General features: G+C 42.3%; 1 pseudogene; it reads left to right on the forward strand.

Annotated features, from left to right (window-relative positions):
* Positions 1 to 7,500, forward strand: part of LOC134461473 (low-density lipoprotein receptor-related protein 1B-like) — a 149,995-nt pseudogene that overhangs the window by 85,636 nt on the left and 56,859 nt on the right.

Below are 7,500 nucleotides of genomic sequence, written 5' to 3' on the forward strand. Positions count from 1 at the left end.
GAACATATTACCAAACAGGCAAGACGGCTGATGGCATTGTGAGACAACTGAGGGGGGCATTCAATTTCCGCCATTGTTTTGCGTTTGGACAATGGGAGGCAACTTTATTTTGGTTCGTCAGAAACTCGCGGAAATGAACGATTTAGAAGTCGGCAGGCAGTTTTTGACACAGATGTTTGTGCTCGGATAGAGAGGCGTTTGCATTGCATAACGCTCCACGGCATGGAACCGTAATTAGTTGACAGGCGACCCGCAGCGCATACAGCTCTTCCTCTAAACGTTGACCTGTACCATTTGGTTATAGCATTTCTCCTTTCAAAACATTCACATTTTCCTTTGTGCGTGCATAGAGGGGCATTTGGTTAGCTTTTTTTTTCTTTCATAACATTCACATTTTCCTCTGCTTTTCTCCAGTCCACAAAATCGGGTTCAGAGGTCTGTGTGTAGCCTACGAGCATCCCTTTTAATATTCCCAGCGAGTTTACTTCTGCCTTTTCAGTAGTCAGTTTGCGCTGCGCACTGGAGCATGGTGCTCGAACTACAAGCAGACAGCTGGGCCATTTGACATACGGTGTGTTAGCCTACTCGTAGCCTACAGGGAGGTTCTTTCGTTGGCGGCCTCGTACCCCACAGGTGCTTTTCGCTGCGCTCAGAGAGAGCACAGGACATAACGCGTCTTTCGTAATTGCTTTGTAGTCGTTTGAATTTGGAAAACTCTGGCACGGGAGCTCACTGCTTTGTGCCTTGACGGTGAAGCTGGTTTTGAAAAATAAGCGCATAATTCACCTAAAGGGTGAAAACATAAGCACATGATTCATCCAAACGATTTTATTTATTTAATATTTGCCGATGTTTAGATTCTTTCCCACATGCACATGATGCTGAAATGGCGTGATACTAAAGGTTGATACTAATAAATGTCTGGTCATTTGTAATGTAGCCTTCATCTACAGTATGTGAAATTTGAAATCATATGGTTCTTTTCCAAATCCAAGAATGATAAGCTTATTATAGCCTAAACTGCAAAAAATAAAGCCATGTCTTGCCATTTTGCTGCCTGCCACATTATTTGGAGTGTCCATGATGACCAATAAACAAAAAGTAGGCTACATCCTCAGGGGGGCGTTGACAGGTTAGGAAGAGGCCAGGGGGTGTTTGGGGAAAAAAATTGCATTGTTGGAACTGGCATAGAGGGACGCATCTGTTGTCCGCCTGTCGGCCTTGTTATCCATAATTTTTTTCAGGAATTTGAAAAACTTTTTTTTTTTTTTGCGTTACGCCCTTAAACGTCAACCACCCGTATACTTCCTTCTTCAAATGACACTCCGCTACTTTAATTTTTGTAACTTTGTGACCGTGTTATTTTAGTTGCACAATTGCATAAGGGAAATAAAGGTCACCTGAATAAAATATATAAACACCTGAAATAGATATCAGAATCAATCAATCAATCAATCAATCAATCAATCAATCAATCAATCAATCAATCAATCAATCAATCAATCAATCAACCAGCCAATCAAATAAGCAAACAAACAATGTAAGGAAATGCAACATTGCTTCAGGGGTGTGTGTTGGGAAGGTGGTCTCCCTGTACCTACAGTAGATTACAGTAACATGTTCTTTTTAGTAGTTTTAGCTGAGTTTAATGCTATATCTTTGTACACTGTATCAACAGAAGGACTGTGAGACGCGGTGTGCAGAGGACCAGTTCCAGTGCCACAACAACCTGTGCATCTCCGTCAAGTGGCTCTGTGACGGCCAGGAGGATTGCAAGACCGGAGAGGACGAGAAGAACTGCCAGGAGACTGAAACAGGTGTGTGTGTGTTTGTGTTTGTGTGTGTGTGTGCGTGCGTGCGTGGTTCGGCATATGTACGTAGGCTGTGAGTGTACAAGGCTAGCTACGATGACTGACAGCTGACAAAACTATGAACAGAAACATTTGTCCTAGAGCCTCTTGAAAGAGCAAAGACTCCTCCACTGAGCAGCCGGTGGAAACAAGTCTACCTCTGCTCAAAAAACAATACAGTACAGAAAAGGCTCTTTTTCCAGTCTGAATGCCATCCAACCTCAAAGAGCCACTCTGAGTATATTGGCTTCGATTGGTTGCAAAAAGAGAAGCATTCGGTGAGTGCACAAACACAATCCACTCGGGTTGTTGATCACAGTGAATTTATTTTCCCGACCTTGCAAACCTGTTCATATGCACTCATATGTTTTAAATTCAAATTGTGATCTGCGCAAGACGTTAGTAGCTGTAGAGACTGGCCAAGCTATAACCGGCTCAGCTTCTCTTTTCTTATTTTCCTCGGTTTGTAAAATAACATTTTGATGTGGTGATGAGGCGGACTGTGAAATGAAAGAGAGACCTCCTGTGAATATGGAGACCTGTGAGTAATGAATACGAGTTGATGTATGAGGTGATATGCATTCACTACTAACGGCTTATTGCAGAGGAAGGAGATTACAGAGTCAAGGAAACTCTTGCTGTTATCGCGCTGTCAAACCTTTGAAGTGAGTCTCGGGGGGGGGGGGGGTCAATAGGCATGCCAATAAAGCAGGAGAGATGCAAAGAGTATTAGGCACTCCACTGCACCTGTCTTAACAGTATGATTACAAGAACAGATGCCAGCTGCCTTCCTGTCTTTGAAGTTGCTGAATTCTGCTTGTGTATGTTATCAAGGCTGAACAGTGGAATTGGGAGCATCGGGATGTGTTAAATACAACACTTACCTTCACAAAGGCTGCCAGACTGCATCAGAGCAAAGCGGGCAGCCATTTTCTTTATTTAGCTTTGACTAGCTGCCAATTATTGGATCCATGTTCTTTATGGTGAACATCTCCGTCTATAGGTCATCAGTGCTACTACTACGACTTTACAGTAGCCTGATATGACTAAGATTCTCCTTTAAAGGAACAGTCCACCGTGTTTCAGTCATAAAGTGTGTTCTTCTCTGACTTGAGATGAACAACGCGCGCAATCCAAACTCGTTAGCGTTAGCTTGGCTCAGCTTTTCCACAGGGCACATTTGGCACGCAGGTCAGGAGGAGCTCATCTCAGGTCAGAGAATAACACACTTTATCATTGAAACACGGTGGACTGTTTCTTTAACAGTAACCTATATGTCCAAGATTATCCCAGCTTTTTCCGCAATCTCTAGTCTGAAAACCACACTTGCAAAATTTGTACTGACGACCCAACAGATCTTCGCTAAACAAACTTTACGTCAGAAATCTGATTTTCTGACCTGATCTAATCTTTGAATGTGCCATATTCTTTGTGTTGCTGTTTGTTAGAAATTGCAAATAAGAAAATCTCAATTCTGAAGTGTCTTTACAGTATAGTATGTACTGTATGTCTATGGTCAGTTCCTTTAATACTGTACTTCTGTGTGTGTGTCTGTCTTATTCTGCGTAAATGTCTGCTCCTGTGTGTCTGTGTTTGTCTATGTTTATGAATGTCTGTGTGTTTTTGTGTGACAGCTGTCCCCTCCTGCTACCTGAACGAGTATGTGTGTGCCAGCGGGGGCTGTGTCCTGGCCAGCCTGAGGTGTGACGGACACGACAACTGCATGGACTAGCATCTCTAGCCAGAATAACACACATAACTGCTGCTTCGTTTTCTAATTGTTGTTTGAGCACAGAGATTAATGTAGGTGTGAATCAATCAATAGCCATCTTTTTTGGGGATGGTGTTGTAGTTGTTGTAGATGGTGTTGCTGAAGTAGGGGAATCTACTGGAGGGAATCTGCAGCCATTTACAAAGGCAAACATTTGCTTAGCGCTAGTTACAGTACCAGTTCATTATCTAGTATCTTACATGAAATGTCCTCATCATTACTTTGTTACCAACAGCAGTCAGTGAACTCAAAGAAGAGAGGGGTGATTGATTTGCATTGATGAGCCTTTTTTATGCTAATGCTTTGATCTGTTTTTTTGCATGAAAGAGCACATTTGTCCTTTATGGGTTGTCTCCATGGCAACATAATCTCCATGTAGGCCAGTTTGCTGTGAAATGCTTGCTTATTGTCTATTACTTGGAGTTGCTTAAAGTTTACCGCTGTATGTTTGTGTGTGGCGTGCGTGTGTTTGTGTGTGTGTGTGTGTGTGTGTGTGTGTGTGTGTGTGTGTGTGTGTGTGTGTGTGTGTGTGTGTGTGTGTGTGTGTGTGTGTGTGTGTGTGTGTTTTGCATGCGTGCGTGCGTGTGTGTGTGTGTGTGTGCGTGTGTGAACGCTTACAGAGGGATTGTGTGAAGGAGTGCAAGGAGGAGGAGTTCCTGTGTAGAAACCACGCCCACTGCATTCCGAAACGATGCCAATGTGACGACGTCTTCGACTGTGTGGATCACAGCGATGAGGAAAACTGTGAAAATGGTATGTACTGTAGGCTTACTTTATAGTTATTACACAACCAGGCAAACAGACACACAGACACACAGACACACACACGCATGCACACACACACACACACACACGCACACACATGCACACCTGCACGCCTGCACACACACACCTGAAAACCCAATAGGTATGACAACAGTATGCCTATTTCATTAGACAATATTTCTCTCAAGGGTTATCTTATTGGACAATGACAATGTAGAGTAGTAGTACAATTGCCATATTGTATTTATCACAGTCCAATGCCTTCATAAAAAAAATAATACATTAGATCAGAAGGAAATTGGCTTCCTAGTTTCATAAATTATATTTAGAAAAAAAAACTCTAAATTAATGTAATCTACAGTATACACTCCCACCTGTCCCCATTCCTATACATAATCATGTATGACCTTGGACTATTAGCTACAATGTCATTTGGATATCTAATCCAAGATGCTTATGCATAGCTGGTAGGTGTTGTATGATGTGTTGGGTAACATGGCAGTGAGGCGTGGAAACCCATTATGAAGTACAAAGTATCTACGTACCTAGCTTCTTCCTATCGCCTATCTTTGATTCATTTCATTTTTGAAAGACAAAACACTGTACACCGCTCTTCTGCCCCATCTATCCCCCCATCATCCATCACGCTTAACTCTGGATTAACCAACATGTATAATGTCACTCTTTATGGAATCTTTGAAGTTCTTTTTTTTTCCTTTTATAAAATAAAGGTATTTTCTTTCTTTCTCCATTTGTTTTTTTTTTTTATATATTATTCATCTGTTTTTTTCAAACTCATTGAGTGCCAGCCATTTTCAAATTCAGACCGTGGGGTTGCCAGGCTTTTTTCAACATTTGAGTGTTTTTTTCAAGAGCCATAAAAAATTGAGTTCTTTGTCCATGTGAACAACAAACATACCAGATCAACGTGTTAGGCCCCACCCCCCATAAAAAACGGGATTGATATCAAGTCTTTGGCACTGTGCCATACATTCTGAAAAGACACGTTTTCAAGTCCATGGCACTCAAATAGCTACGTGCCCATATTTATAATGCATGCTTTGCTTGTGTCTCAATGTGTGCTATGTATGTGTGTGGTTTGTCAGGAGCGTTCTTCTGCCGGCCTGATGAGTTCATCTGCAACAACACGCTGTGTAAGCTGCACGCCTGGGTGTGTGACGGAGAGGACGACTGCGGAGACAACTCTGACGAGAGCACTGACATGTGTGGTGAGGAGATGAGACGCACACATGACCACGAGAGAGAGGGAGGGAGAGAGAGAGGGAGAGAGAGAGAGAGAGAGGTAGGGGGAGGGAGGGAGAGAGAAAGGATGGAGAGCGGGGGGAGAGAGAGAGAGAGAGAGAGAGAGAGAGAGAGAGAGAGAGAGGGAGAGGTAGGGGGAGGGAGGGAGGGGGAGAGAGAGAGACAGAGAGAGTCAGAGGGAGAGAGAGAGACAGACAGACAGACAGACAGACAAACAGATAGACAGACAGAGAGAGCAGACCAAACGAAGGACAGAGAGGGAAAAAACTGAGAAAGCTACTGAGCGAAGGAGAGAGAGGAGAGAGTAAGAGAGAGAGAGAGAGGATAGAGTAAGAGAGAGAGAGAGAGGATAGAGTAAGAGAGAGAGAGAGAGAGAGAGAGAGAGAGAGGATAGAGTAAGAGAGAGAGAGAGAGGATAGAGTAAGAGAGAGAGAGAGAGAGAGAGAGAGAGAGAGAGAGAGAGAGAGAGAGAGAGAGAGAGAGAGAGAGAGAGGAGAGAGTAAGAGAGAGAGAGAGTAAGAGAGAGAGAGAGAGAGAGAGAGAGAGCTTGAGAAAATGAAGAAGCGCTAATAAGAGATTGAATCCCAATTAAATGAGGCTCTTACAACGTCGAACAGTAAAAAATAACGGCTGACAATTTTCACCTGGAATTAAATCCCAATTAAATGAGGCTCTTACTACGTCGAACAGTAAAAAATAACGACTGACAATTTTCACCTGGAATTGAATCCCAATTAAATGAGGCTCTTACAACGTCGAACAGTAAAAAATAACGACTGACAATTTTCACCTGGAATTAAATCCTGCATGTGTTGGCCCTGAAAGACACATACTGTAGATACAGAGGAAATTAAGGAGAACTCAAGTCATAATAATGAATTAAGGAGAACTCAAAGTAAGTCATAATAATGAATTAAGGAGAACTCAAAGCAACTCATAGTATATTGAGGAGAACTTGGAGAAGTAAATCTTTGACCCTGACTGTGCGTGAAATATTCCCTGTTGAGAAGTGACTCAGTGTTGCAGCGCTTACTCACCCTTTGGGCCAAATTCACCAACCATTTTTCCAGATGAAATTGCTAAAAAAATTGCTAAAAAATAACTTTTTTTCTATTTTTTTTTTTGGTAAAACAAAAACAAAATGAGAAAATGTGATTCTTCCCAATTAAATTTCTGTGCAACCCTGCTTGTTAAGAGCGTTTTGCTCATAATTTTTTGTTGATAAAACAAAAACAAAATGAGAAACCGTTGCCCTCAGCTGCACTAGAAACACGGCTTGTGCTTTGCTCGTCCCTGTCCAGCCAAGCTGCCGTGCCCCCCCACTAGGCCTTTCAAGTGCAGGAATGGCCACGTGTGTCTGCGCTCAGACCAGCTTTGCAACAAAGTGGACGACTGCGGGGACAACTCAGATGAGGACGAATGCGGTGAGCAATAATAAAAAGTCATAAGTGGGGTATTCAATTAGTACATCAGTTTCATTACTTAGCTAATCACCCAAACTTAAATTCAGTTTGTAGGCCCTACCATGCATGCCTTCTGATCCGGAGTTTCACTGAAGTTCTGGTAACACTTTACAATAACTAACACAAAAAAGTTGTATAAACTCTTTATAAATAATGAACTAATTAGCAACAAAATGTTTACAAATGTTTATAAATGGGTAAGACCTACTATGTTAACACAACAGACACAGCACAGTCTTATCGGTCCTGGAAGTTTATACTATAAGACCCGAAGGCATGAAACCACATAAAACTCACACTGTAGAAGTTGATGCCCACTCCACTGTGCTGTCGTAGTTTGGTTCTTACTCATGTACAAACATTTGTAAATGCTGCTCCCTTGCAGTAC

The sequence above is a fragment of the Engraulis encrasicolus genome, chromosome 13 (assembly GCF_034702125.1).
Source record: "Engraulis encrasicolus isolate BLACKSEA-1 chromosome 13, IST_EnEncr_1.0, whole genome shotgun sequence".
Lineage (NCBI taxonomy): Eukaryota > Metazoa > Chordata > Actinopteri > Clupeiformes > Engraulidae > Engraulis > Engraulis encrasicolus.